We start from the raw sequence: 6273 nt of genomic DNA on the forward strand, positions 1-6273 counted from the left end.
AAGTCTCACTGACTTACAAAATGGATTATATAAATACAATGTCTTCTACTGCTTCAAAATAGCATCTATAATGCCAGATCCAGTACCAGTTTCTACTCTGCTTCTTACATAAACCCTTAACCTATATTTCAAATAATAGGTCTACTTTATTTCACCTAATTACATTCCTCTATCCTTACATAATTGTTCTACAATGATCTCTCTTATATAAGAGTTATTTTACAACTTGCCAAGTCGGCTTACAATGATTTTTCAATAATAAACAAAATATATTAACAACAAAATTCCTGTCGGCTTTTGTGCCGGTATGCTTCCTTTCACTGCCAGTGCCAGTGGTCTGTGTGTCGGTGTAGAATCTAACTTTGCTAGTGCCGGTGGAATGCCTTGCCGGTGTCATGAGATTGTAAGGTTGCCATCAATGACAAAACCTTCAATCACCTACAATGTCTCATTGGAGTGTGCATTTGCCAACAATCTCCCCCTTTGGCACTGATGGCAACACTCATGAGAAAATTCAAAAAGTATAGTCCAAAAATATGTTACCAAAAATGTGTGAACTCCCCCTGAGTAGATGAGTCTTTAGCAGATTATTTTCTCATACCACTACTCCCCCTTTGGCATCAATGACAAAGGTTGTCAAAGTGTCAATAGAGTGTAGTTTCCTGTCTCAACCTAGTAACCGGGTGGTTATAATTTGAAAAAGATCCGACAAAACCAAATTTATGCTTTCAAGAAACTTATTACTATCTTTTATTACTGCCTCTATTCTTTGAATTGTACCGGTGAGGTGTTGCATTTGCTCTGCCGGTATTTTCTGACCTTGTACTAATGCATCAGATATTTCTTTCCTTAAACCTGCGAGGTAGTCCAACTTTGGACTTAATCTCCATTTCAGATCCTTAGCCTTACTTTTTATTTTATCCTTTTCTCTTTCTAGCTTTATTAACTCTTCCTCAAAACTTGTTATATTTTGCTCAAAAATTGATAATGAATCAGATGAATTAATAAAATTGTCAGCTAGCTTATTAATTTCCTCCTGTATCTTGCTCATTTTCTTGTCTATGTCAATTGTCAAAAATTTTGTCTTACAAATGTCTCTATACAAATTTTTGAACTCCTTAAGTGTGTTGCACAGTTCCGGTAGAAGTGTGTCAAACTGCCTTGTACACTTCTTTATTTGTTCCTTAAAGAATTTCTGTTTTTCATTTTCTAACCTCTCTTTGAATGCTTCTTCCTTTATTTTCTCAACTGTCACTGTGTTGTCAGTAATATATTTAGACAAAGTGTCAAGTTGACTCAAATAATCCTTATTATCTACATTGCATTTTGGAGCTATCATCTTCAAAATTGGAATTGTGTCATCTATAGCTTTATATGCCTGTGAACTACAATCTGTTATTTTCTTTATAGAATCTAAAAGAACTTTAGTTACATTTGTTGATTTAGATCCTGCAGTTGAGGAGCTAACATTCTGAATTTCGCCGGTGGGAGCAATATCCTTGCTTGCAGTGACCTCTGGTAGGTCAGTCTGTGTTTCTGTTTCCTTAAGAAATGGTTTGTTTTGCTCAGTAGTTGCCAGTGGAACTGATTTTGTATTAACCTATTCCTGTGTTGGAGCCTGTTGCTCTGTTTGTTGTTATGTTTTCCCATCTGTCGGTTTACCTTTAGTGTTATCTATGTTATCAGTTACCGATGGCTCACTAGCCATATCTGTCTTACCAGTTGTGTCCTTGTCTATCATAATGTTGACTTTCTAAGTATCAACATCAACTGTGTATAGTACCTCAGAATTAGGATTTGTATCCTCTTGTGATACATCCATACTCTCATCAGCCAGTTGATCTTCAGTTGTTGTTACCAGTGGAGTAACCTAGGGTGGTGGGGATAAATTATCTCTTATTTTGATGCTTGGAGGTCCACCAACCTTTCCTTTTCCCTTATCCTTGTCTTTCTGATATACCTTGATTGGTTTAGGGTTTCTATACTCTTCCTGTTTTTCCTTCTCAACAAGGAATATATCCCATGCATTTTCAGTTTCCTCTGCAACCTCATTTACTCTTCCAACCATTAGTGCAATATGTCGGTGTGTAGTAGAGAATACTGACCGGTTAGCCTCTGCAATTAGATCATCTATTTCTTTCTGAGAGTTAACTGAGTAGACAACAAGTAGTTTCTCAATCTTTATTTTCTTGTCAATCTCTATAACAACTTGCCTTCGAGCTTCAAGTCTCTTAAATAGTTCTATAGGTACTTCATCTACAATTTGAATCAAAAATTTCTTGTAGATATCCAAGTGTATAATTACACTATTTTCAACTTTCTCCTTGTCATCAACTGATAATGTATCATATAGTTTGTTAATGTTCTTAAGCTGTCCTTCCTCTATTATTTCATTAACAGTTTGTCAATTGGAGCAATATTTTGTTGAGTCCTTTTCTTTGGTGTCAACTTTTTCTTCTTGGGATTAGACTTCTTGACTGGGGGCCTCACTACTTGTTGTTTTTGCCTGGTTCTTCTAGGTGAAGGTGTGGATATCGGTGAAGGTTCCCTTTTCCTTACAACTCTTTTAAATGTTGGAGGCATATCGCTCTCTAAATAAGTTGCTACCGGTGAAAGGTGAGTTTCTGGTTGTTGTGCTTGTAACTCATCTTCAGTGATGTCAGTTTGTTTCAGTACATCTTCTTTGATAGCCTTAGCCTGCCTTGAACCTCTCCTCACTATTGCTTCTACTTTCTTCACTCTCTTTTTCGATTGAATTTGTTTTCAATGGTTTTAGCACTAGCAAATAGCTCTTCCTTAGTTTCATTGGGTGCTTCCAGAAGGGCTTTAGAATATGTTTCAATGATGTGATCATCTATCTCATAACCCATTTTAGTAACCCAAATTGTTCTTGGGATAATTGCTTCCATCTAGATCTCATCCTTCTTAATCAGAAAGCATATGTCATCCTTATATTTATCTACAATTGCTTGTGACAGTCTTACTCTAGTGTTCATTCTGGCCTTTAATGCTTGAAAGTATTCATTAATATTTGTTTCTCTATTTTCACCCATGTTGTTCAATAGGTCAGATAGTTGTTTGCCTACCGGTATGTCAAATCCAAGGTTTTTATTAACTATACCGGGCACCTGTTTGGTTATATGTAGCATTAGGAAAACAAGTAAGTTACCAAATCTGAATGTCCCTTTCTTGTCCTTCTTGATCTTTCCCAGATTGTCAATCAATTCATCCTTTAACCATTCACATACATCAATTTTCAAATTATCTTTAACCATATCATGAGCACTTTTTATGCATAAGCTGGAAACTGAATTAAGTTTGTTGGCATGTGTTGTTTTGTAGCCTAGAATCATGCTAATGAATCTCACATTTATGTTAGTTACATCATTCACCCTTAAAGACCTTTTGTCAGATTTTGCACTTGTTAGTTTCATTACCAGGTCATTTGAGACCTTCTTTGTTTTGTCTAGTCTGTTACTGGTGGAAGGTAACCCTGTTACAGATTTCACAGCTTCCTCGATAATTTTATGAACCAAATCTAGCCAAAAGAATGCACCATGTACCCTTCTCAATACTATCCTAATAACTTCCTTAGGGAAATCCGGAATGCTGAGGATTTCAGTGAATCCTAGGGTTTCCATAATTTTGTGTTCAGGTTTCACATTACTGGAATCATCACATATGATAGTTTTGTACATGTTCTTGATTTCCTCATCACCTAATTCTTCTATGTGGCAATGGATGTAAATTCTAGGGTCTTCTGCAAAAATAACTCCTTTGGGGATTTGGGAAATTGCACCAACATTATCATCCTTTTTAGCTATCTCTGGAACTAGCTGAAATATGGGTCTAGGGCATTTGATTACCTCAACTACAATAGGGTTTGCTATGAATTCAGGTACAAAAGAGGATGCCACGATTATAAATACCTTTTTCTGCCTTTGGAAAGATTGATTGTTGAAATGCTTTGCCTCTTTACTCAAAATGCCTTAGCTCTGGAAATTTTACGCTCTTCAAATGTTTGAATGCTTGGTGAAGTGAAATGGAGCCAAAAACACTAATTTATAATGTCAATCTACCAACTACCACATTTAATGCTTGCTAGTTAAGTAATCATTTAACATATCTATCAGTATAGAAGTAATTTCAACTTCTTACCATCAACCGAGGGAATAATAGCATATTTCTCATATGATTGCTAAACCCTCAAAATAATTTTCTTCAATTAGATGAATAGACTCCTGTCGGTGGAGTGCTACATTGTTCTGCCGGTAGAGTGTTGTTTGGTTCTACCAGTGGAGGAGTATTCCCAACACCATTTAGGTCAGACTTTCTAATCCATTGTTTTGAGAATTCCTGCTTTACTTCTTCAACCTTTTCTTTTCCTTTCAAACTAGGACCTTTGTTGTCTACCAGTGGTGCCTTACTTCTACAGAATTTTGCAATATGTCCAATCTTGTTACAAGCATAACAAGTCACATTATTTTTCTGAATAGCCTTCCCATAACCTATGCTAGTTTGTGTTCTACATTGATTAGATAAGTGTCCAAATCTTCCATAAACATAACATCTTACATTCATTATGCAATTTTCAGAGTTATGACCAATTTTGTTGCATTTTGAACTTTGACTGGTGGGTGCATTGGTATTCTGATAATTTCTCGATCTACATTGATTTTCTCTATGACCATACTTGTTACAGTTAAAGCATTTGCCATTGAATTTATAAGTAGTAGGTTGTCTTACCAGTTTTCTATGATCCTGTGTGTTTGCAGTACCGGAGCTTTCTCCAACTTCAAAGCCAATTCCACAAGTGTCACCTTTAGATTTTTGATTCTTCAGCAAGTTACCAAGTTCTTTTGAGCTTTTCTTTAATTTCTCTTTATGCTGATTTGCAATATCTAGTTCTCTTTCTAAGACTTCCTTCTACCTCATCAATTCATTTGAGTCATTCTGTGTGTGCATCAAATATGTCTTCAACAAATCATTTTCATAGCTAAGTCTTGTGTTTTCATTTGTAGCATCACTTAGTCTTCTAGTCAAATCTTCTTCATTTTTCTTTCTATCTTCAATTTCTTTACAGAATCTCATAGTCATATCCTGCATCTCATTCTTTGTTGTCATGTTCTCTTGCTTCAACTTGTTTATCATATTATTAAGAGTTTCTTTTTCATCATTCTCATTTTGCATCTTTTCACAAAGTTCTCTTCTCTTGTTTCTTGAAATAGTAAGATTTTCTTGAAGTGCTTGAATAATATCCTGAGCTACTTTTAGGTCATCTTCAAGTTTGATATTTTTCAATTTTTCTCCATCATAGTCTGAGAGAGCTGCTTCAAGTTGCTTCATCAAGTTATCCATCTCTACCGGTGTCAAGATCTTCCTCAAGTTGTTAGGCTTCTAAAAATAGAGGACCATGCTCTGATACCAATTGTTAGGATTCCCACAAATACTGAGGGGGGGGGTTAATCAGTATCTAACCGGTAATGAGATTTTATTAACTTAAAACATGTAGAGCATATTAATACTGTGTACCGGTAAATAGAAAGTAATGCAATAAACAAAGATAAAAACAACCACATGAAAAACACACCATAACACAATATTTTAACGAGGAAACTCGGTGTGGGAAAAACCTCAATGGGATTTGTGACCCACAATATTCACTTACTGGCCAATAAGAGAATATTACTGCTACAAGAGGGGCCTGCACATGCAGGAAGGCCAAGTGCCTAGAGCTCACTGCTCAAATACAAAATAGGAAGTCTCACTGACTTACAAAATGGATTATATAAATCCAGTGTCTTGTACTGCTTCAAAATAGCATCTATAATGCCAGATCCAGTACCGGTTTCTGCTCTGCATCTTACATAAACCCTTAACCTATTTTTCACATAATAGGTTTGCCTTATTTCACCTAATTACATTCCTCTATCCTTACATAATTTTTCTACAATGATCTCTCTTATATAAGAGTCATTTTACAACTTGCCAAGTCATCTTACAATGATTTTTCATTAATAAACAAAATATATTAACAACAAAATTCATGTCGGCTTCTGTGCCGGTATGCTTCCTTCCACTGCCGATGCCGGTGGTCTATGTACCAGTATAGAATCTAACTTTGCTAGTGCCGATGGAATGCCTTGCCAGTGTCATGAGATTGTAAGGTTGCCATCAATGACAAAACCTTCAATCACCTACAATGTCTCATTGGAGTGTGCATTTGCCAACAGTTTTCTGATGTACAACAAATGAGAGAAAATCAACATTACA

The sequence above is a fragment of the Cryptomeria japonica genome, chromosome 5 (genome assembly GCF_030272615.1).
Source record: "Cryptomeria japonica chromosome 5, Sugi_1.0, whole genome shotgun sequence".
Classification (NCBI taxonomy): domain Eukaryota; kingdom Viridiplantae; phylum Streptophyta; class Pinopsida; order Cupressales; family Cupressaceae; genus Cryptomeria; species Cryptomeria japonica.